The sequence below is a fragment of the Staurois parvus genome, unplaced genomic scaffold (assembly GCF_062004578.1).
Source record: "Staurois parvus isolate SC_StPar_1 unplaced genomic scaffold, SC_StPar_1.0 ptg001089l, whole genome shotgun sequence".
NCBI classification, from domain to species: domain Eukaryota; kingdom Metazoa; phylum Chordata; class Amphibia; order Anura; family Ranidae; genus Staurois; species Staurois parvus.
This window is the reverse complement of record NW_028318885.1, coordinates 1,512,611-1,538,325: the sequence shown is the minus strand read 5'-3', so window position 1 is coordinate 1,538,325 and position 25,715 is coordinate 1,512,611. Positions and strand designations below refer to the sequence as shown.

General features: G+C 45.8%; 1 pseudogene across 1 annotated transcript; it reads left to right on the top strand.

Annotated features, from left to right (window-relative positions):
* Positions 1-2,016: 2,016 nt before the first annotated feature.
* Positions 2,017-24,729, top strand: LOC149440413 (cyclin-dependent kinase 1-A-like; annotated as a pseudogene). The gene is made up of 8 exons (XR_016307634.1): positions 2,017-2,175; positions 3,034-3,156; positions 3,254-3,421; positions 4,809-4,972; positions 14,762-16,079; positions 19,094-19,165; positions 23,497-23,628; positions 24,282-24,729. The product of XR_016307634.1 is annotated as a cyclin-dependent kinase 1-A-like (transcript).
* Positions 24,730-25,715: the final 986 nt, after the last annotated feature.

Genomic DNA, 25,715 nt, shown 5'->3' with positions numbered 1-25,715 from the left:
CTTCTGAGGAATGCCAATTACTGGCTCTCCTCTCCTCTGTCAGCGTGACAGCTCGTGAGGGGAGAAATGCCGATAACCGGCATTTCCTTATTTACATGTGATCAGCTGTGATTGGACACAGCTGATCACATGACCTAGCTGACGTCTTCGGCTCTTTACGCTGATCGGTGATCCGCTGTGTCCGAGGGACATAGCGCACCACCGATTGCCACGCTGCGCGCCCCTGGAGCCACGCATGTGTGGTTAGTTAGTGGGAGGACGTCCTATGAATCCTCCCAGATCGAGAGAACCGCCTTGCGCCCGTCATTTGCTTATATGGCGGGTGGAAAGCTGAGCTGGTTTTTCACTCCCTCACAAGTCTATGGGAATGCAAAACCTGCTTAACCTCCCTAGCGGTATTCCCGAGTGTAGCTCGGGGTAGAGTTTCAGTACCAAAAGCAGTAACCCCGAGCTACACTCGGGAATACCCTGCAGCGCTGCACAGGGATTCCCTGCAGCGCTTACCTTGTCCTTCGATCCCGCGATGCGTCCCCTGCAGCGTCCCCGGCCATCTCCTCTGGCCGATGCCGGCTTCCGTGTTCCAGTCCCTGTGACGTCGGGATGTACGGGCGTGGAACCAGCGGCAAATTTTAAAAAATGAAATTTTTTTGAAAACTATTATTACATAGTAAAACATTGCTGTTTCAAAGCATTTCACATACATTTTGTCCCTACTTCTTTGTCCTGTGCCCTGCCTGCATTTTTACTGTTGTTTCTGCCTGGAAACTTAGAAAAGTCCATGGCGTCCAAAAAGCGTCCCTTTATGTCAAAATCGGTTTTAGACCCGCTAGAGAACAGTGATAGTAAATTAGAACTACTTGCAGAATTGAGTGATAATGATTTGTGGGGAAATTCGTCATCAGACACTGAAAACGATTCTGCAACTGAGCTCAGCAATGTGCGAACTTGGCGCCATATTTCAAATTTCAGTGTTTTTGGTTTGATTATATTGTTTAATTAAATTTATTGTTATTTTTTATGATTATTAAATTATAATTTATGATTTCGTGTTTCAAGTTTTATCATATCCGGAATGTTTACTAGACTCTTCGGACAGATTTCAGTGAGTTATTCCTAAATTACAGGCCTACATTAAAAAAACGACATATTTTCATGCAAAAAAATGATACCGCTTTCAGCACCAAAAATCTGAAATAATCATACCGCTAGGGAGGTTAAAGAAATATGGGGTTTTTAAAACAACAAACCCATGCTCACCTCTATGCTAGAGCAGTCCCACACCAGCTCCAAGAACAAAGTGATCACATGACCCCTGATTGCCCAGTTCTCTGTCCGCCTGGAGTGGTGAAAAATTACTGTCACTGCTCTCAGCTCTGCTCTGCTCCTCAAGTGCTTACTGAAGCACAAGGCTTGGGGGGGGGGGCAATAGCCAGTTATCACTGACAACGGGTCACAGAATGCAGGCAAGTGCACTCGTGACAAGACATATGGCCAAAAAAGCTTTATCCAGACTCTTGAGGGATAGGTTACACTATATGCAGCATGACTGCATATCCAAGAAGAGAAAGTAGTTCCCTGAGCCTAGTGCTTTCATTAATACAGCAGGCTGCGTGGTATTTTTTTTTTTTTTCCTGTTTTCATTGGAAAGTAAATGCGACCCTGTAAAAATTAAAATGCTGTTTGCACTGCAATTGCAGTATGAATACTGTAATAAATGTCAGTGTGCATGGATTCTCAAACTGATGCCGTCAACACAAGCCAAAAGTCTATAGACACAGGCTGTAACAGTTGCTTCCCTGTCAACTGCCTTACCTTGCACACTTGTCAACCTTCAGTATGCCATGTTTCAATCTACAGGATATGGTGTTTGAATCCTGAGATGCTGAACTTTGGCTGCTCCTCAAGTAAACATGTAGTTGCCATTGTAAATTATATAGTGTTGTAAACGTTAGCACAGTATCTGTATTGTATTGTTTTAAAATGTTTCATAAATGACAGTACCATTCTCTTTTCTAGGTACTTATGGGGTCGTATATAAATAGGGCGACACAAAGCAACTGGTCAGATTGTTGCAATGAAGAAAATTTGTTTGGAAAATGAAGAGGGAGGAGTTCCAAGCACAGCCATTAGAGAAATCTCTCTTCTTAAGGAACTTCAACACCCCAATATTGTATGGTAAGGGGCTGCTTCCAATTACAGCTGAAATTGTATCACAATAAGGTCATGCATATGAAAATGATATAAGGCTACATGCATACGTGCAGAGAAAAATGCTGCTTTTAAAATGTGTTGGGGTGGCGTTTTTATATTCATATTTTAGAGCAGTGTTTAGGGGTATGAGATGGCTACAGCAAATGAACATAGGCTTCTTTTACTGACCAGAACATGCAACAAGTGAACTTTCTTTTTGTCAAGCAGTAATGATGCTAACTAAAATTGGCATGGCAGCCAGACTACTGTCATTTAGGAAAAAAAAAATTGTTTTGGTTATGCTACCCTAAAATGATGGTAAACCTTCAGATTTTTTTTGAGCGCTTTCAACGGCTGATCAATCACTTGCTGAGCCTGCAGCTTATTCATCTTTTATTCCTTTCCTATGTTTGTTTAATCTGGTGCCATGATTGCTGCCCCCAGGTTCAGGGTGGCCCTTTTTTTTTTTTTTTTTTCTTTTTGAGCTACGTCTCCCTGCATGATGTGCATCAATAGAGCTCCCCTTCCTCGACCTGGTATACATTTTATTTAGGGGTTAGGTGCTTGACTCTAGCCAAAATATATTGTAGCATGTACAAGCTGGGTGGACGAACCATGACGTGTTGTGGGGGAGCCTAGGAAAATACATGCAGCAGCCAGAGGTCAGGAACATGAAGCAGCTTTTAACAGGGAAATACACTTTTTTGTTTTTGTATTGTATAGTGTTTTCCTGAGTTGAATATTGTACTATACAAGGGGTTGTAGATGGCATTACTGGTGTATATCCATTTATAGGTGAACTAAGGCCTAGGGTGTGGGTTTTTTTTTTTTTTTTCCACCTAGCCTTCTAGATGTTCCAATGCAGGATTCAAGACTATATCTTATATTTGAGTTTCTTTCCATGGATTTAAAAAGTATTTGGACTCCATCCCTAGTGGTCAGTACTTTGACACTATGCTTGTTAAGGTATGTCTCTGTTTATAATTATTGCAAAATATATTCTGTGCTATGTCAGGAATATGCCTTCTGTTATGTTGTGTGTTTTTGTTTTTTTCTTCTGCAGAGTTACTTGTATCAGATTCTGCAAGGCATTATATTTTGTCATGCCAGAAGAGTTTTGCACCAGGACCTAAAGCCTCAGAATCTAATAGACAGCAAAGGTGTCATAAAACTAGCTGACTTTGGGCTGGCCCGAGCATTTGGAATCCCGGTCAGAGTTTACACACATGAGGTATGTTGAACATAACATGAATACAACTTTTTGCAATGCTTGATGTTTAAATTATTGGGTCTCAAAATAAAACTTTAAGACCTGCTAGCCCAGTTTCACCTTTTTTTTGGAGTAACTTTCAACAGTCTGTTTGCAACGCTAACTTCCTCTCCAGCAGTCTCCACTACCAGTCCTGGCCACCACTTTTCTGATTTGTATGACACTCGGGGGTTTATTTACTAAAGCTTGAGAGTTCAAAATCAAGCTCACTTCTGCATAGAAACCAACTGGATTCAAGGTTTTATTGCCGAAGCTTAATTGAACAAGCTGAAGTTAGAAGCTGATTGGTTTCTATGCAGAAGTGAGCCTAATTGTGCACTCTTGCGTTAGTAAATAAACCCCTCAGCATCCAACCCACTTGAGCCATTGCTGATGTGCAAATGACCCATTGTGGTTGCATCCTCACACTGGCCAGGATTCAAGGTGCTCCCAGACAGTGCAGCACTTGCCCATCCTTACATGAATCTGTGAGAGAAGTATAGCTTTTTTGGCTTTTACTTACTGGGTCACAGGAGTGTACTTTTATTTCTGCACTCCTGTGACCCAGATTCAACCATCATTGTTGGTCTGTTGGTCTGGGTCTGGAAGGATCTGAACTTTGTTGAGATCCACCCAGAGGCCTGATGGACATTTAGGCTCAGCCTCTCAGAATGCTGCTGAGAGCCTGAGCCAGCTGCTCTCACCCCTTCCACAGCCTGTCACTTCAATGAGCGCTGGAGGGGTACAGCAGTTGGTGACTGATGGTTGCAATTCTGGTCATAGAGGGCCGAGAGATCAAAACTCATGTGATCGCTCAGATCTCAGTCTTTTGAGGCAGTAGGGGACAGCCGCAGCATCAATGATGCGGTCATATAGGTGAGAGTGTTTATTTTTATTTCTCAGTCTTCTTTTAAATGTGTCCAGTTTGTACCTCAGTTTGACTGGGGGGGGGGTATCTACACAGCTGAGCTGGACTGAAGAAGGTTCAGTTTAGGCAACCATTAAGTGGTGTGTTTTTTTTTTTTTTTGTTTTTTTTTTTTTTATACGCTTACGAGTTGCATGGTGATGAGAGAGCAGAGTGAGATGAGCTCATTTGTGCTGCTTCTTTCTCTATCTAATCAGACTGTAGGTCAAGGGTGACCTGGACTCAGAAGTGGGATAAACGAAGCTGGCCGTCAGTCTGAGGACTTCTACGGAAATGATTGGAGATAGAATGCAGTAAGGTGAAAAACCACCTGCCTTAACAACCACCTTAATCATCTAATGTGTTTTGAGGGGTCTTGATCTAAAATTTCTAAAAACAAATGTGTTGTACAGTTATTTATCATAAAACAACTAACTGGACTGTAATGCGTACCATTGCTGTAGGTGGTGACCTTGTGGTACAGAGCACCAGAGGTCCTTTTGGGATCTGTGAGATATTCTACACCAGTTGATGTGTGGAGCATAGGTACAATATTCGCAGAAATTGCAACGAAGAAACCACTCTTCCATGGAGATTCTGAGATAGACCAGCTTTTCCGAATATTCAGGTATGTGTATCTAATCTGCCTTCTTGTATTCCTTACATTCAAAACTATTCTTCAAGCAAGTGTGTGCTGGAGAATTGCTGGTTGCATTGTATGTAACTGGGATAAAAAGCAAGGAGTCATTGTTTGGTAAATTGGATCATAACAGTAGTAAAGGTCAGTCACCTGAATATTTAAATCTAATGGTAGACTTTGGTGATTATTATTATACAGGATTTATATAGCGCCAACAGTTTGCGCAGCACTTTACAAAATGAAAGTAGACATTAGTTACAATACAATTTGGCACAAGAGGAAACAGACGGCCCTGCTCGTTAGAGCTTACAATCTAGGAGGAAGGGTTGAGTGATGCAAAAGTTAATGGCTGTGGGGGGATGAGCTGATGGAGGAAATAAATGGCGGTTTACTAGGCAGAAGCAGGATAAACTTCTTTAAAGAGGTTTTCAGGGATCGTCTAAAGGTGGATAGATTAGGAGACAGCTGGACAGATTGGGGTAGTGAGTTCCATAGGATGGGAGAAGTCCTGGAGGCGAGCTTGGGAGGAGATGACACGTGAACTAGAGAGCAGAAGGTCTTGGGAGGATCGACAAGAGCGGTTCGATATTTTGAGACAAGGTTGGTGATATAGCTGGGGGCAGAGTTGTGGATGGCTTTGTAAGTTGTTAGTATTTTGAATTTTATTCGTTGAGCGAGTGGAAGCCAGTGGAGGGATTGGCAGAGAGGGGTAGCAGACACTGAACGGTTGGTAAGGTGGATGAACCTGGCAGCAGTATTCATGATAGACTGGGGGAGGGTAGCCTATGTAAAGGTAAGCCAATGAGGAGGGAGTTGCAGTAGTCGAGGCAAGAGATAACCAGGGAGTGAATAGGGAGCTTTGTGGTATCATTGGTTAAAAAAGGGCGTATTCTGGAGATGTTGCGTAGGTTGAGGCAGCATGATTTGGACATGGATTGGATGTGGGCCTGAAAGGATGGCTCAGACTCCAGGGTTACTCCTAGCACCCTGGCATGCAGGGATGGGTTGATAGTGGTGCTATTGATCCTGACTGAGAAATCGGGAAGAGGCATGTGAGGGAGAAAATATTATGAGCTCCGTTTTGGATAGAATGAGTTTTAGGAAGTGGTGTGACATCCAGTCTGATATGTCTGTTAGTAAATCTGTGATACGTGAGGAAATGAATGGGGTGAGCTGAGGAGTAGAGAGATTTGTGTCATCAGCATTGGAATGGTATTGGAAACCATGGGAAGCTGACCCAAGGAATAAGTGTATATTGAGAATAGAAGTCCAAGGACAGAACCTTGGGGGACCCCGACAGTAAGAGGAGTAGGAGAGGAGGAAGTAGAGTTGTAAGTGACACTGAAGGTGCGGTGAGATAAGTAAGATTCAAACCAACAGAGTATAGTCACGGAGACCAAGTAAGTAGTTTTTGGAGGAGGGGGTGTCCAACTGTGTCAAAGGCAGCCGAGAGGTCCAAGAGCAAGAGTATGGAATAGTGACCATTAGTGTTAGCGGTTAGTAAGTTGTTTTTGAGTTTTAGGAGAACAGTTTCTGTGGAGTGTTGTGGGCGAAATCTTGACTGAAGGGGATCGAGAAGGTTATTTTTCAATAAGGTGGTGGCTCAGCCGGTTGTAGACTAGACGTTCAAGGATTCTGGAGGCTAAAGGGAGTAAGGAGATGGGTCTTGGGTTGCCAAGATTGGCAGGATCCAGTGAGGCTTTTTAAGTATTGGGGTGACTAGCACATGTTTTAGAGAGCTGGGGAAGATGCCAGTAGAAAGAGATTGCAGATATGAGTTAAAGAATGAAGGATAGAGCCAGAGGGTGACAGTACTATTTGCAAGGGAAAAGGGGGCAGGTGGTTAGGTGGGCTTTAGAAAACAGTTTACCAACCTCCTCTATAGTAGCTGGGTTTGACAAGGGAAGTTATAGATTGTGCAGGTAGACAAGGAATGTAGGGTGTGGGAGAGATCTGTACAGGGGAGATCTCGTCACGAATTGTATCAATCTTATTTTTGAAGTGCTTTGCGATCTCCTGGGCAGTAAATGGGTGGAGGTAGAGAAGGTTGAAGTAGAGAGTTAAAGGTAGAAAAGAGTTGATGGGGATTGCGTGAGAGGGTGTTAATGAGAGTGATAAAATAGGTCTGTTTTGGCAGTGTGGAGACAAGAATTGTATTTTTGAAGGGCAGATTTGATTTTTATTGATCGAAGTCTTGCTGGGTCTTAGTCTTACGCCATAAACTCTCAAGAGCACGGCTAAATTTTTTGAGGCATCTGGTATTGTCTGTTTGCCAGGGCTGTAGCAGTTGGGGCCTAATTCTGTGTGTGGTGAGGGGGGCCAATGTGTCCAGGGTGGAAGACAATGAACTGTTGTAGACAGAAGTGGCCAGGTTGAGGCAGGACAGGGCTGAGATTTTGTCATAGAGACAATCTGTTGCCGAAAAAAGAAAAGGGTTAAGATAACGAAGGGTTCTACGAGTAACTGTTTGGTAGTTGGAAGACAAGGAGGAGGAAGTTGAGGAGAGAGTGAAGCTAATAAGGGAGTGATCAGAGAGGAAGAGGAAAGTTGGTGAGGTTGCAAGGAGTGCATAGGTAGGAGAATGCAAGGTCAAAGGCAGTTACCATTTGAATAGAAGCATGCGTCCATTTTTAGGTCAAAAGAAGTGGTTAGGCTCAGAAGTTTAGAGGTAGCAGGAGTGTTAAGATTAACAGGGATGTTGAAGTCACCAAGAATGATAGTGGGAATTTCAGAAGAGAAAGTAAGGCAGCCAGGCAGAGACGTCATCAAGGAAGCTTGATAGCGGTCCAGGAGGCCGCACAGCAATTTTTAAAAACTGGAGTGAACAGATGAATACAGTTGACTTCAAATGAGCAGAGGGAGGTGAATGGAGGACCTGAAAAGTGCTTTGAGGGGATAGGATTCCTACTCTACCTCCTTTCCATCCACTATGTGGGCATTCCAGAGGGCACAGGAAAAGGGTTCTAGGAAGAAGAGGAATAGTAACTAGATTGTGTGGATTGCTGCTGTTGGTGGATAGGGGATGCTGGGTGTGTTGATTAAAGGAAAAAGATGGTGTCCCAGGATTTGGGGAAAAGTCTCCAGATGTTAGGAGAAGCAGAGGGATGAGGGAGGTAATATGGGAGCATGACTTATATGGAGGGATAGGTTCCAGTGTCCTGGAGGTTTTATTAGTGTGTGGGTTCAGAATTAGCAGGAGTTGATGCAGAGCCATACAAAGCAGTGTGCAGGAGTTGACAGGGGAGAGATCTGTGTTTACATACAAGGATTAACTGTATGCTGTTTTACTATTTTATTTGTTTTTTACTGTGTAAGCACACTATTGTATTGCTGTGCTATGCATGCTGGGGCTGATGGGGGTGAGATCTGTATTGTTTACGTACAGACCTCTCCTGTCAATGTTCCTCGGTGATTGCTGTGTGCCAGCAAGGAATCTCCGGCCGGGAACCGGTGATCGACAGCTGTAGCCGCCAATGGCATCCAGCATTTTAGACTATGTGTTTTTGAGGGGTCAGCAAATTTACACTGTTATACAAGCTGTACACTCACTGCTTTTATGTTGTAACAGTGTCATTTCTTCTGTGTTGTCACATGAAGATATAATAATCTATTTACAAAAATGTGAGGAGTGTACTCCCTTATTTATTGTTATTATACAGTATTTATATAGCGCCAACAGTTTTCTCAGCGCTTTACAATATAACGGGAGACAATACAGTTAAATACAAGAGGGATTTGAGGGCCCTGCTCCTTGGAGCTTACAATCTAGGAGGGAGGGGCTAGTGGTACAAAAGGTAACTGTGGGGGATGGACTGGTTGGAAGAGTGGTAGAATCCATTACTAGCTGAGGGCAGGATAGGCTTCCCTGAAGAGAGGTTTTCAGAGATCGCCTATAAGTGAGCAGAGTAGGCGATAGTCTAATAAAGTGGAGTAGAGAGTTCCAGAGGATGGGGGAAGCTCTGGAAAAGTCCTGGAGACGAGCATGGGAGGAGGAGACAAGGGAGCTGGAGAGTAGGAGGTCTTGCGAGGAGCGGAGAGTACGGTTTGGGTGATATTTAGAGACAAGATTGGTGATGTAATTTGGGGCAGAGTTATAAATGGCTTTATACGTTATTAGTGTTTTGAATTTTATCCGTTGGGCAATGGGAAGCCAGTGGAGGGATTGGCAGAGAGGGGTGGCAGACACAGAACGGTTAGTAAGGTGAATGAGTCTGGCAGCATTCATGATAGACTGAAGAGGGGATAGTCTGCGATGAGGTCGGCCAATGAGGAGGGAGTTACAATAGTCAAGGCGAGATATAACAAGAGTGAATAAGTTGCTTAGTGGTTTCTGAGGTTAGGAACGGGCGTATCTTGGAGATGTTGCAGAGGTGCAGTCTACAAGATTTGGACAGTGATTGGATTTGGGGCTGAAAGGACAGATGGGAGTCTAGGATTACACCTAGTACCCTGGCATGAAGGGAGGGACTGATGATTGTGTTATTGATCTTGATGGAGAAGTCATGGGAGGGGGCACGGGCTGGAGGGAATACTAAGAGCTCAGTTTTGGAAAGATTGAGTTTGAGGAAGTGGAGTGACATCCATGCCGATATGTCGCTTAGTAATGCGAGAGGAGACTGAAGGGGTGAGGTGAGGGGTAGATAGATAGATTTGTGTGTCACCAGCATAGAGATGGTACTTAAAGCTGTGGGAGTTTATCAAGTGACCAAGGGAGGAGGTGTAGATGGAGAAGAGAAGGGGTCCAAGGACAGAACCTTGAGGGACCCCTACGGAAAGAGGGAGTGAAGAGGAGGCAGCGTTATAGGTAACACTGAAGGAGCGCTGCAATAGTTAGGAGGAGAACCAGGAGAGAGCAGAGTCTGAGGCCAAGAGGAGTTTTTTTGTGGAGGAGGGGATGGTCAACCGTGTCAAAAGCTGCAGAGAGGTCAAGTAGTAAGAGTACGGAGTAGTGGCCATTGGTTGGGATGAGTACGGAGTAGTGGCCATTGGTTGGGATGAGTACGGAGTAGTGGCCATTGGTTGGGATGAGTACGGAGTAGTGGCCATTGGTTTTAGCTGTTAGTAGATCATTAGTGAGGTTTAGTAGGGCAGTTTCAGTGGAGTGTAGAGGGCGAAAGCCAAACTGTAAAGGGTCAAGAAGGTTGTGGTCGGTGAGGTGGGAGCTCAGGCGCTTGTTGACTAAGCGTTCTAAGAGTTAAGAGGTAAATGGCAACAGGAAGATGGGTCTTAAGTTGTTCATGTTGGTGGGGTCCAGGGAGGGCTTTTTAAGTATGGGAGTGATGTGTGCATGTTTTAGAGGGGAGAGAAGGGCACCAGTAGAGAGGGAAAGATTGAAGATGTGAGGGAGCATAGGATGGAAGAAGAGGGTGACCATAGTAGTTATGGGGGGACAGGATCCAGGGGGCAGGTAGTGAGATGGGCTTCTGAGAACCTTAGTGACCTCTTCGGTAGTAGCGAGGTCAAAAGAGGAAAGTGTTGAGGGAGGTTTAGTATAAGGTATGCTAAGTGGGATGGATGTCTGTGCAGTGGCGATGCCCCTACAAATTGCGTCAATCGTCTTGAAATGATTTGCAATCTCGTGAGCAGTGAGTGAGGTACTGGGTGGAGGTGGAGAAAGTAGAGTTAAAAGTAGAGAAGAAACGATGAGTACTGGATGACAAGGAATTAATCAGAGTGACAAAGTAGGCTTGTTTGGCAGCATGAAGGGAGGACTTGTATGTTAAGAAAGTAGATTTATATCGGGTGAATGCTTGCTGGGATTTGGTTCTACACCACAATCACTCCAGCGCACGACTATGTCGTTTAATATTTCTGGTGTGGTCAGTCTGCCAAGGTTGTAATGGTCGGGGCCTGATGCTTCGTGTTAGAGGAGCAAGTGAGTCTAATGCGGATGAAAGCGAACTGTTATAGACAGCAGTGGCCAGGGCAGGACGGGAGAGATTCTGTCACTTGCAGAGTGGAAAGGAGCAGGGTTCAGGTTGTGAAGGTTTCTGCGGGTAATTGTTTGCTGCTTGGAGGGATAGGTGTTTGATCACAACCTCATCACCTGCACAGTCTAGTCTTCAGAGAGAGGAAAGGGGGTGTTTGTGAGGTTGTAGGGAGTGCAAAGATGGGAGAAAGCAAGGTCTAATGTATTCCCATCAGAGTGAGTGGAGGACTGTATACACTGTGCTAATGCAAAAGATAGTTAGGTTGAAGAGTTGGGATGTAGCCGGGTTGTTGACATTAATAGGGATGTTACTATCTCCGAGAATGAAAGTGGGTAGTTCAGAGGAGAGAAAGTAGGGTAGTCAGGCAGAGAAATCAAAGCGGGGCACCGGTCCAGGAGACCGATAGATCACTGCAATCCTCAGAGAAATGGGAGAAAACAGCCAGGTGCAGTGAGTCTCAAAAGAAGAGAAGGCTAGAGAGGGAGGGTTAGGGAGGACTTGAAAGGTGCTCAGTGGGGATAGAAGCAAACCAACCCCACCACCTTTCCGACCACTGGGTCTGGGTGAGTGGGTCCAGATCAGTTCTCCATAGGAAAGTGCTGCAGGGGAAGCAGAATCTGCTGCTTGGAGCCAGATTTCTGTAATTGCTAGTAGGTTAAGGGAGCGGGAGACAAAAAGGTCATGGACAGAGGTGAGCTTATTACAGACAGAGCGGGCATTCCAGAGCACACATGAAAAAGGGAGGGCGGTTTTTTGGACACTTCTGTGAGATACTGTAGGTATGCTTCAGTATGTCACAGTACATGTTGGCATTCATGGTTCCCTCAACGAACGGTATGTACTCGGTGCCGGTAGCACTCATGCAGCCCCAGACCACCACCATGCTTGACTGTAGGCAAGACACGTGTGTGTGTGTGTTTTTGTTTTTTTTCCCCAAATCCTTTTATTAAACTTTTATTCTCACAAAAGCACGTCAAAATAACATTTACATCAAAATACAATCATGCCCCAGAGATTTTGCTTTCCCATCCCCCCCCCCCCCCCACCCAAAACCCCCTAATTTACCCTGGTTAAATATCTATAATTCATTTCAACCATGTTCATATTAATCGACCCTATGTGTTTAATTTAAACATTTTACATTTCTGAAGACACACTTGTCTTTGTACGCCACACACACACTTGACACCATCTGAACCAAATAAGTTTATCTTGCTCTCATCAGACCACAGGACATGGTTTCTGTTTGCGGGCTTTCTTGTGCATCATCTTTAGAAGAGGCTTCCTTCTGGGACGACAGCCATGCAGACCAATTTGATGCAGTGTGCGGCGTATGGTCTGAGCACTGACAGGTTGACCCCCACGCTTTAACCTCTGCAGCAATGCTGGCAGGACTTGTACGTCTATTTCCCATAGACAACCTCTGAATATGACACTGAGCACATGCACTCAGCTTCTTTGGTCGACCATGGCAGGGCCTGTTCTGAGTGGAACCTGTCCTGTTAAACCGCTGTATGGTCTTAGCCACTGTGCTGCAGCTCATTTTCATGGTCTAGGCCATCTTTATGTAGAGAAACAATTCTTTTTTTTTTTTTTTTTCAGATCCTCAAGAGTTCTTTGCCATGAGGTGCCATGTTGAATTTCCAGTGACCAGTATGAGAGAGTGAGAGCACCAAATTTACCACACCTGCTTCCCATTCACACGTGAGACCTTGTAACACTGAGTCACATGACACTGGGGAGGGAAAGTGGCTAATTGGGCCCAATTTGGTGTACTCACGTTTGTTGCCAGCGGTTTAGACAATAATGACTGTGTGAGTTATTTTGAGGGGACAACAGATTTACACTGTTATACAAGCTGTACACTCACTACTTTACATTGTACATTGTGGAGGGAAGTAAACATAAACTAAAATAATATGGTTGCATAAGTGTGCACACCCTTAAACTAATACTTTGTTGAAGCACCTTTTCATTTGATTCCAGCACTGTCTTTTTGGGTATGAGTCTATCAGCATGTGGCACATCTTGACTTGGCAAGATTTGCCCACTCTTCCTTGCAAAAAACACTCAATCTTTCAGATTGCTGTGAGGGCATCTCCTGTGCACAGCCCTCTTCAGATCACCCAACAGATTTTCCATCTGATTCAGGTCTGGGCTCTAGCTGGGCCATTCCAAAGCTTGAATCTTCTGGTGAAATAATTCCTTTGATTTGGATGTATGCTGTAGGTCGTTGTCATGCTGAAAGTTGAAGTTCCTATTCATATTCAGTTTTCTAGCAGATGCCTGAAGTTTTTGTGCCAATGTTGACTGGTATTTGGAACTGTTCATAATTCCCTCTACCTTGACTAAGGCCCCAGTTCCAGCTGAAGAAAAACAGCCCCAAAGCATGATACTGCCACCACCATGCTTCACTGTGTGTATGGTGTTCTTTTGATTTTGTTTAGTGTGTGTGTGTGTGTGTGTGTGTGTGTGTGTGTGTGTGTGTGTGTGTGTGTGTGTTTTTGTGCCAAACATATTGGAATTATGGTCTGATAAAACCAAGGTTGAACTTTTTAGCCATAACACATTTTCCCACATGCTTTTGGGAGACTTCAGATGTGTTTTTTACAAAATTTTTAGGCGGGCTTGGATGTTTTTCTTAACAAGCTTTCATCTTGCCACTCAACTCCATAGCCCAGACGTATGAAAAATACGTGAGATTGTTGTCACATGTACCACACGGCCAGTACTTGCCAGATATTCCTGCAGCTCCTTTAATGTTGCAGTAGGCCTTTTAGCAGCCTCCCAGAACAGTTTTCTTGTCTTCATCAATTTTGGAGGGACATCCAGTGTAACAGAAACCGGACCCCAGACCGCACTTGGGTATTTTCCGTTATACTGCAGCTTCCCTGTCCGAACACAAATCCCTGGACACCACCCGCTGATCATGCAGGAAATTAAGACAGCACCAGACGCTTCTTAAGACAGGAAGTAAACTTTTATTCTTACACTATATACACAGGGCGGGGAAACACAACCAGGGACAGGAAACACATCATCAGCCTGCCCCATCAGTGGGAAGGGCTTCAGGAAACGCACCCCCCCCCCCCACACACACACACCCAACCAAGACACAACAATGGGATGCAGCACATGGCAGAGGACAATGGACAGCCACATGTCAGAGAACAAAGCACAACACACCAATACACATTCCCAGTCACACCCTATACCCCTTAACAGGCACAGGGTGTGTTAAACATAAGAATTTGGGAAGATGATAGAGGGGTTCACCCACTCCCAAAAGTCACTCACGTCACATCCAGTTCTTGGTAATGTCACTGTTGCGCCATATCTTCTCCGCTTGATGACTGTCTTTACTGTGTTCCATGGTATATCTAATGCCTTTGAAATTCTTATGTACCCTTCTCCTGACTGATATCTTTTAACAATCCGATCCCTCTGATGCTTTGGAAGCTCTCTGTGGACCATGACAATTGAGTTGTACAGTTTTATAGGTCACATTAAAGGTGGAAAAAGTTCTGACATGATTTCTTTGTCTCCTTCTTCTTTTTTCTACATTACAGAAACTGGACATTTTAACAGGGGTGTTGGATGAACCGTCCCTTTGTGATAACATTTTGTCCTTTCTGTTCTGGTTTTCTTCCCTTTGTAAAGCTGTTATGTAGACAGACATTCTACACTGTCTATTTAGGGTAATTTGAACTTGTAGTATTTCACTTCTAATAGAGTTCATACTGTATTGTTGGTTGTAGGGTTTGTTGTGGGTGGGGAAAACCCTATGCCAGGCTGTCTAGTGGGGTTGAAGCTGTATATTTAATAGTCATTCATTTTCACCCTACAGGAAGTTCCAACTCGTGGTTTGGGGAAAGAGTTTTTGAGCTATAATACCTGCCTTGGGAAAGAGCTGCAAGACTTGCCGAAAAAGGGGGCCATTGGGTGTGACGCATCGCTCCGCACGTGGAAGCCCTTTCCTCATTGCGGAGAAAGTCCAAACCACCAACCATCCATGGTGTGGCAGCCCAAGACTGGGTCCCTAATTTGAGCAGCAAGCTAACTGGTCGGGCTGCAGACGCATTAAGGACTGTACCTGACAGCTGCTGCTTGGATTATGATTTTGTTAAGGAACACTTGCTGGCCTGCTACGCTCTCACCGCAGAGGCGTACCGCTTACATTTCCGGGCACTCAAGGAAACCCGAGGACACCTTCACTGAATGGGAACATCCGTTACAACACACTGCCCGCAGCTGGGTCCAAGGGTGTCAGATCACCAAACTAGAGGAACTGTTACAACTGCTGTTACTGGAGCAGTTTTACAATGGATTTCCAGGGGATGTTAGACATTGGGTCCGGGACAAACACCCCCTAATCTTAGCCCACGCTAGTCGCTGGACAGATGAGTACCTGGATAACAGGAGGCTAACCAAGCCTGCCATTCCACCTGCACCTCGTCCACAACCAGTGGTGCCCACTCCGGTCACCCGAGAATGCCTCAGACCACCCACACCTTCTGATCCAAAGCGGTCTGGCTCACGCTCTTATGGCTGCAACCAAACAGGGCACATCTGCATTCATTACCCCCAGAGTCCACTAAGGCCCCAGAGCAGCCAACCCCCTCGGGGCACTTTCAACCGACCCACCACTCCTTATGGCCGAGCCTCTGTCTACTCCCTACAGAACCACCCGAGTGACACCGCCTCTTCATGGAGGAATTTTACCACTGAGGTTGAGGACATCGGGGTCTTTCATGAGGCTAACCCTCTCCAGGCTGCCACCCTGGACAATGGCCAACATCACCAACAGGTTGTCCATGTTAACGGCCATCGGGCCCAAGGATTATGGGACACTGTGGCCACACTCGCCCTAGTCCAACCCCAAATGGTACCAGACTGGGCCAAGACCAGGCAGTCTGTGGCCGTACGGATAGCGGGAGGCCATGTCTACCGGATTCCTATCGCAAGGGTTCATCTTGATGGGGGGGGCGGGGCCAGGGACGTTGAAATTGGAGTAATGCAGAGCTTGCCAGCTGAGGTTCTCCTTTGGAAATGATCTGGGAGTCCTGGTCTCCACTTTTGGCACCGAGACCCCTGCTGAAGCTCACCCAGTCACCCCTCGCCACCAAGCTAGAGAGCATGCTGCTGCTCCACCTGCCGAGGTTCCGGTAAGAGTCGAATACCCACTCCCTGCTGAGCTTGGCCCTGACCTGGGATTCCCCCGCTGATTTTGCTAAAACAGCCAGTGACCAGACCTTAGACCCCTATAGGCGGAGGGCTGGAAGTGATCCTGGGGGATTGGGAGATGTGAGGTATGAGTGGGACCAGGGCAAGTTGTACAGGGTCCACGGGGGAGCAGGGGTGGGCACTTCCCAAATACCTCACTGGCAGATGGTAGTACCGAGGAAGTATCGGCGTGACCTCCTCCAGATTGTGCATGATATTCCCCTTGCTGGACATTTGGGTAATCGACGGACCCTGCATCGCTTACTCCTGGTCAGAAGAAACTCTGGGTTATCGGGCGACGTTCGGGACTACTGTCTGTCTTGTGAGGTCTGCCAGAAGGTAGGAAAACAGAGAGACAGGCCCAGGGCCGCTCTGAGGCCCCTACCCATAGTCGGGGAACCTTTTCAGTCGTATCGCCGTGGACCTAGTGGGGCCCCTGAAAGGGCCTAGTCCCACATGCAAGAAGTATATCTTGACCATTGTCAACTACACCACCCGGAGGCCATAGCGCTGAGAGATGTGCAGGTAGAAACCGTTGCTCAAGCCCTGCTGCAGATCTTTCCTCGGGTAGGATTTCCTCGGGAGATCCTGACCAACCAAGGCACGCAGTTCACGGCCGAGCTTACCCAACAATTTTGGTAGTTGTGTGGTATCAGACCGCTGTACAGCTCTCCCTACCACCCCCAGACCAATGGGCTCTGCGAACGGTTTAACGGTACGCTGAAACAGCTCCTCCGACCGTTCACCATGTCCCATAAGGACTGGGAGCAGCATCTTCCCCACCTCCTGTTCGCCTACCGAGAGGTACCGCAGGAGTCCACTGGGTTCTCTCCCTTCGAGCTGCTGTACGGCCGAAGGATTTGGGGACCCCTGGATCTCCTACGCGAACACTGGAGGGAACAGTAGCCGAGGAGGGGACCTCGGTGGTGGCCTATGTGCTGCAGCTCAGGGAGAGGCTACAACGGTTGACGACCCTAGTATGAGACAACCTTGAGGCCGCCCGGAGCCAACAGGAATGGTGGTATGACCGGTCTGCCTGAGACCGAACGTTTCACTTAGGACAGAAAGTGTTGGCCTTGAAACCAGTCAGGCATGACAAATTACAGGCTGCCTGGCAGGTCCCGTACCAAGTGGTGGAGCAACTCTGTGATACCAGGTACATTGTAGCTCGCTGTTCGGATGGAAGGATCCGGCGAACCTTCCATGTGAATATGCTGAAACCATTCATCGAACGACCGGAATAGAGTATAGCTGCTATTTGCGCTCCGGCTACCGATGATGCTTTTTCTGCCGGGGGACGGACAGTCCCAGCTGAGTGTAGCGGATGTAGATATCAGCACACGGCTGCCTCCCAAGGCCCAGGAACAGGCCTGCCAACTGCTCCAAGAGCACCGAGGGCTGTTCTTGTCTCTGCCCGGTTACACCACTACAACTGCCCACCGGGTAGACATGCATGGTCAGGCCCCCCTGAAGCAGGAGGCCTACTGAATGCCCATCAGAGAAGGGATGAGAAGAGAGATTAAGGAAATGTTAGATTTAGGTGTGATAGAACCCTCAGACAGTTCCTGGGCCTCCCCAGTAGTCCTGGTACCCAAGAAGGACGGAACCGTCCGGTTCTGTGTGGACTACCGCAGGCTCAGTGACCAATGCATATCCCATGCCCTGGATAGATGAGCTGCTGGACCAGATGGCGAGAGGTAATTTTCTTACCACTATCGATCTCTGCAAGGGGTACTGGCCGATTCCACTGGTTCGGACGCAGTACCAAAGTCGGCATTCGTCACCCCGTTCGACTTGTACCAGTCCAGGGTCATGCCGTTTGGGATAAAGAATGCCCCAGCTACCTTTCAGAGAATGGTAGATAAACTGCTGGATGGACTGCAGGACTTCTCCTGTGCCTATCTAGATGATATAGCTATCTACAGTGATAGTTTGGGAGGATCACCTCCGGGAAGTGCTTGATTGCATTGGGCAAGCAGGGCTGACCATCCGACCGGACAAATGCCATGTTGGGGTGTCCGAGGTCCAATATCTAGGACATCGGGTAGGATGTGGGAAACGACAAACGGAACTGGCAAAAGTGGCAGAGGTAGAAAATTGGCCCACTCCCCAAACCAAGACCCAGGTCCTTGCCTTCCTAGGCACTGCGGGGTACTACCGTAAATTCATCCCCAACTACAGCGCCATTGCTAAACCCCTAACGGATCTGACCCGGATGAATCTGCCCCGACAGGTTGTGTGGTCCCCAGAGTGTGAAACGGCTTTCCAAAAGCTCAAACATGATCTGATCCATGCTCCTGTTTTGACTGCTCCTGACCCATTGGTGTCAGTGGGAGGAATAGTGCCCCATCGTTGGTGTCAGTGGGGGGGAGGAATAGTGCCCCATCGTTGGTGTCAGTGGGGGGGGAGGAATAGTGCCCCATCGTTGGTGTCAGTGGGGGGGAGCAATAGTGCCCCATCGTTGGTGTCAGTGGGGGGGGAGGAATAGTGCCCCATCGTTGGTGTCAGTGGGGGGGGAGGAATAGTGCCCCATCGTTGGTGTCAGTGGGGGGGGAGGAATAGTGCCCCATCGTTGGTGTCAGTGGGGGGGAGGAATAGTGCCCCATCGTTGGCGTCAGTGGGGGGGGGAGGAATAGTGCCCCATCGTTGGTGTCAGTGGGGGGGGAGGAATAGTGCCCCATCGTTGGTGTCAGTGGGGGGGAGCAATAGTGCCCCATCGTTGGTGTCAGTGGGGGGGAGCAATAGTGCCCCATCGTTGGTGTCAGTGGGGGGGAGCAATAGTGCCCCATCGTTGGTGTCAGTGACACCAACGATGGGGCACTAATCCTCCCACTGACACCAATGACACTTAACTTGCTGACCCCTGTTCCAGCACCAGTGCCAGGCTGTCAGGTGGGGTTGACGCTGTATATACTGAGCTGTGTTTAATGGAGTCATTTTCATTTTTACCCTACAGGAAGTTCCAAATCGTGGTGGAAGACTTGCCGAAAAAGGTGACCATTGGGTGTGACGCATCGCTCCGCCACAGGTGTGCTTTTTTTTTTTTTTGTGTGTCTACTGTTAGGTTGTACGGGGCCCCGTGACATCTGACAGGCGCGCACCCGCCACCCACCCACCAGAGAAAATATCAAAATTATATTTATGGTAAAAATACACAAACTTTATTAATGGACACAATCTCAACCACATTCCTATTAAATCTAAATTCTAAAACTGTATTGAGTTAAGAAATTGTGTGTAATTGAGGTCTTGGGGCTCCTTCACATGGGTGCTGTGGCCTGTGGAGTGTGCATCAGTGGTTTATGTGGCTGGAGCCACTTGGAGCAACCTATGTTACACTATGGAAATGCTGCAGGTCGTAATTTGACAGGCATATGGGTGCAGGTGTACAGCCCTGAACACAGTGAGCATTCAGGGCCACTTCCCCATACCACTCATTCATGTGATCCAGGCCAGGGGACCTGTGTGAATGTGGTGTATTGTTTTTTTTTTTCCTTTTCCCCTCAGCCCATTTAATTCAATGGGCTGCCTAATGTGTGGGTACATGCAAAAATACTGCAGTCGTATTTTAATTGTCACCTAACCATACAGTACTTTTATTTATTATTTTATTTCCGGTACTTGTATAACGCTGTCAATTTACGCAGCGCTTTACATATATAGTACATTCACATCAGTCCCTAACCCTCAAGGGGTGTACAATCTAAGGTCCCTAACTCACATTCATACATACACATACTAGGGACAATTTAGACAGGAGCCAATTCACCTCCCAGCATGTCTTTGGAGTGTGGGAGGAAACCAGAGGACCCGGAGGAAACACACGCAGGCACAGGGAGAACATGCAAACTCCAGGCAGGTGGTGCAATGGTTGGGATGCAAACCAACGGCCCTAGTACTGCCAGGCAGAAGTGCTAACCATTTAGCCACTGTGCTGCCCAGTACTTTGGTTTGTGTTTTGGTGGCTGTGAATGCATCTGTTTACTTGATGTGTGAAGGTGCAATTAAGTATTCATGGTGCCTGCACTCCTGCAATGGGAATTGCTTTTCTTTGCTGTGCTCTTGCATGCCTTTCTGCACCACAAATGGTGTGAACAAATTCCTAATGGCCAGCTCACACTATAGAAACAGTCTAGATGCATTTTTGCATGTGCATTATTTTTTTTTACATGTCTGGTGCATTTTTGATGCATTTTCGACTATCCGTTCATTTTTCCCCCTTTCTCTATTTAATTAGGGACGTGTACGTTCCGTTGCATTTTTGATGCGTTTTTACCATGTTACAGTACAGTTCTGGAACTGCAAGAGCTGATGTGAACTCTGACATTGACAACCATATCCCCTACTTTTTGTGTGTTTTGGATGCAGAAAAAACGCAACTGAAACGCATGTCCTGTGAACTGGCCCTCAAGGTTATTATACACAAGGCAATGGAACTGATCAGGAATTGTGAATGCAATCAGACTAGCGGTGAGATACAATCAGGAATCTTATAATAATGCTAGATTTGAGCTGTAGGTGATCGGAAATTGGACACATTAACTATTTATTTACTGATCTAGTTAAACAAAGAGTTGAGCAGTGATATATATAGATTTGCAGAGGGAATAGGTGATGACAGTGTGGGGGGGAGGGGGTCAAGTTGTATAAGGAAAGAGATTTGTAGCAGTGAACAGAAAGGGATCAGCAGTCTGGGGGAGAGAAACAAAGTTGCAATCAAATGTACACAAGAAAAGTTGAAGTGTCAAACCTGTGGAGCAGAGCAGGAGCGCCTCCTAACATTCACAACACTGAGCCGCTGTGTCATAGAATGACAGGGGGCCAGGGGCAGACTGACAACTCATGGAGCCCCGGGCAATAGGGGATCATGGGGCCCATGTGTCCTCGCCCACACTCAAACCACACCCAAAAAGGCCTATGAAAGGTACCAGGGGCGTCTCATGGGGCCCCCTACTGACCCCAGGCCCTCGGGCGGTGCCCGAGTTCCCAAATGGTCAGTCTGCCCCTACAGGGGGATAACAATGGGATTTAGCAGCTGCACATGGGCTTGTCACCTAATGATAATGTATAATAGAAGTAGCTGGAACAGGGGCGGACTGACTACTCATGGGGCCCCGGGGCAATAGGGGATCATGGGGCCCCTGTGTCCTTGCCCAAACTCAAAAAAGCCTATGAAAAAGGTACTGGGGCATCTCATGGGGCCCCCTACTGACCCTGGGTCCTTGGGCAGTGCCCAAGTTCCCAAATGGTCAGTCTGCCCCTGCAGGGGGCTAACAATGGGATTTAGCAGCTGCACATGGACTTGTCACCTAATGATGATTATTATTATTAATATACAGTATTTATAAAGCTCCAATAGTTCGCTCAGCGCTGTACATTACAAAGGGGGACAGAACATGTGACAGAACAATACCAATACAATGAAAAACATGAGGGGATCGAGGGCCCTGCTCTTTCGAGCTTACAATCTAGGAGATAATGATGATATTATAATAATAATAATAATAATAATGTATAATAGAAGTATATGGAACACAAATGTGCGAAGGAACAGGACATTGTGACAGGGAAGCTTGCTGTTGTGTTGGCACACAGGGAAGCTAGAGGCTAACTGCTAAAATATCAACATTAGGTGTTCTAACTCTTAACCACTGCTGTACATTTTGGAAAATGTATCTGTTTAATCGCTTTTAAAACTTATACAGTTGCAAGAAAAAGTATGTGAACCCCTTGGGATTACGTGGAGTTTTGCATGAATTGGGCATAAAATGTGCTCTGAACGTCATCTAAGTCACAACAATAGAAGAACACAGTCTGCTGAACATAATACTACACAAACATTAGATGTTGCCATGGTTTAATTGCACATAACATGTAAACATTCACAGTGCAGGGAGGAAAAAGTATGTGAACCTTTGGACTTAATAACTGGTTGACCCTTCTTTGGCAGCAATAACCTCAACCAAACGTTTCCTGTAGTTGCAGATCAGACCTGCACAACGATCTGGAGTAATTTTGGACCACTCCTCTTCACAAAACTGTTTCAGTGTAGCAATATTCTTGGGATGTCTGGTGTGAATCGCTCTCTCAAGGTCATGCCACAGCATTTCAATCGGGTTGAGGTCAGGACTCTGACTGGGCCACTCCAGAAGGCGTATTCTGTGCTGTTGCAGCCATTGTTTTGTTGAATTACTTGTATGCTTTGGGTCATTGTCATGTTGCATCACCCATCCTCTGCGGAGCTTCAGTTGGCGGACAGATGGTCGTACGTTTTCCTGCAAAATGTCTTGATAAACTCTGGAATTCATTTTCCCATCAATGACAACAATCCGTCCAGGCCCCGAGGCAGCAAAGCAGCCCCAAACCATGATGCTCCCTCCACCATGTTTTAAAGTGGGGATGAGGTTTTGATGTTGGTGTGCTGTGCCTTTTTTTCTCCACACATAGTGTTGTGTGTTCTTCCCAAACAACTCAATCTTGGTTTCATCTGTCCACAGTATATTTTGCCAGTAGTGCTGTGGAACATCCAGGTGCTCTTTTGCAAACTTCAAACGTGCTGCAATATTCTTTTTGGACAGCAATGGCTTCCTCCGTGGTGTCCTCCCATGTACTCCATTCTTGTTTAATGTTTTCCTTATTGTAGATGTGTCAACAAAAATGTTAGCATGTGCCAGAGATTTCTGTAGGTCTTTAGCTGACACTCTGGGATTCTTCTTTACCTCATGCAGCATTCTGCGCTGTGCTCTTGCAGTCATTTTTACAGGACAACCACGCCTAGGGAGAGTAGTAACAGTGCTAAACTTTCTCCATTTGTAGATAGTCTGTCTTACCATGGACACATGAACATCAGGGCTTTTGGAGATACTTATGTAACCCTTTCCAGCTTCATGCAAGTCAACAATTCTTGATCGTAGGTCTCCGAAGAGCTCTTTTCTGCGAGGCATGGTTCACATCAGACAGTGCTTCTTGAAACCAGTAAACCCAAAACAGGTGTGTGTTTTTTAAGGGCAGGACAGCTGTCGGCAACACATCCAATATCATCACACTGATTGGAGTCAAGGTTGGCTCACTCCTGGCTCCAATTAGCTCTGGGAGAAGTCATTAAGCTAGGGTCTCACATACTTTTTCCTCCCTGCACTGTGAATGTTTACATGTTATGTGCAATTAAACCATGGCAACATCTAATGTTTGTGTAGTATTATGTTCAGCAGACTGTGTTCTTCTATTGTTGTGACTTAGATGACGTTCAGAGCACATTTTATGCCCAATTCATGCAAAACTCCACATAATCCCAAGGGGTTCACATACTTTTTCTTGCAACTGTATGCATACATTGGTTAACACACCTTTTCCACAAAGCTTTAGGAACACCCAACAATGAAGTCTGGCCAGATGTGGAATCGCTACAAGAATACATTTCCAAAATGGAAAGGAGGCAACTTGGCTGCTAATGTGAAAAACATTGATAAAGATGACCTGGACTTGCTTGCTGTAAGTAATATATTCTCATGTGCAGGAGCATGTCTTGTAGACAATGCAGTCGGACCAGATAGCAGTTTCAAGTTAATGTTCTATAAAGGGACAAATGGGACACTTCATAATCAGCAGAACATACATGTTAGTGAAAATCCAGTTCTGCACGCTGGACATTATAAACCTCGTCTTTAAAAACAAATGCAAAGTCAATAGTAAAATTTTGTCTTAAAGTTCTCTATCCCCAGGCATTGTTAGCAAAAATGTCCTATGAGGCATGAATAGTATTCCCGGTGATTCCCCTCATATACACTGAGTATTTCCATTGTTCTTTACAAAATATGGACCTAGGTATGTCTTTTCCAATATGGCTGAGGAACTTTAAACTTTTATATTTCAGCTGTATCCTGTAAATGTTTTACTGTTAAGTAGTAATTGAGAATTCTTTAAGGTACCGACTTTATATCCCTGATGCCCTTTATCACTCTTGGAGATCATTTAAACTAGTTTATCATGACACACAGATTTCAGTGTAGAAATTAGTCTGATTTTTTTTTTTTTTTTATCTTGAGACCTTTTGAGGCCTTCCCTACTCCATTCAAGGAAACTTGTCTTAATCCATAGTTGGATTGCACCACTCTTAGTTTATATATCCTTTTTTTTTTTGACAGAAAATGCTCAACTATGATCTGGCAAAAAAGAATTTCTGCTAGAAAAGCCTTACTTCATCCATACTTTGGTGACTTGGATAAGTCAAGCCTTCCTGCCAACCAGATAAGGAATTAACCTTGTGATGCTCATTCTGGACTCTAAAAAAAAAAAATAAAATAAAAAAAAAAAAAAATAAAAAAACAAGAAAAAAAACAAACAATAAAAAAAAATAAAAAATTAACACAGCAGTGGTGATCCATAGTATTTTTTATAGTGTATGTATTTTGTATTTGTATGTGTCTTTTCTGTGTTTGTCTTTTTCCCCTCCCTGCAGCTGCAGGCTTTGCAGTTGCTTACAGTACTTACATGTAAACCTTGTCTTTAACACTTGCAAATATTGACCCCAGAGCTGTGTAGAGATGAGAAAATCAAAGTAATGATTTAATAAAGCTCTTTATTCACCAATAATTCTACATATGTGCAGGTGTTTTTTTTTTTTTCCTGCATACAGGATTTATATAGCACCAACAGTTTGCTCAGCGCTTTACAATATAACGGGAGACAATACAGCTCAATACAAGAGGGATAGGAGGGCCCTTCTCCTTGGAGCTTACAATCTAGGAGGGAGGGGCTAGTGGTACAAAAGTTAGTAACTGTAGAGATGGATTGGTTGGAAGAGTAGAAGATGCCAGTATTAGCTGAGGGCAGGATAGGTTTCCCTGAAGAGAGGTTTTCAGAGATCGGCTAAAAGTGAGCAGAGTAGGCAATAGTCTGATAAATTGGGATAGAGAGTTCGAGGATGGGGGAAGCTCTGGAGAAGTCCTGGAGGCAAGAGTGGGAGGAGGAGACAAGGGAGCTAGAGAGTAGGAGGTCTAGCGAGGAGCGGAGAGTACAGTTTGGGTGATATTTAGAGACCAGATCGGTGATGTAATTTGGGGCAGAGTTATAAATGGCTTTATACGTTATTGTTAATGTTTTGAATTTTATCCGTTAGGCAACGGGAAGCCAGTGAAGGGATTGGCAGAGAGGGGTGGCAGATACAGAACGGTTAGTAAGGTGGATGAGTCTGGCAGCAGCATTCATGATAGACTGAAGAGGGGATAGCCTGCGATGAGGTAGGCCAATGAGGAGGGAGTTACAATAGTCAAGGCGAGATATAACAAGAGAGTGAATAAGTTGCTTAGTGGTTTCCGAGGTTAGGAACGGGCGTATCTTGGCGATGTTACGGAGGTGAAGTCTACAAGATTTGGACAGTGAATGGATTTGGGGCTGAAAGGACAGATGGGAGTCTAGGATTACACCTAGTACTCTGGCATGAGGGAAGGGACTGATAATTGTGTTATTGATCTTGATGGAGAAGTCATGGGAGGGGGCACGGGCTGGAGGGAATACGAAGAGCTCAGTTTTGGAAAGATTGAGTTTGAGGAAGTGGAGTGACATCCATGCCGATATGT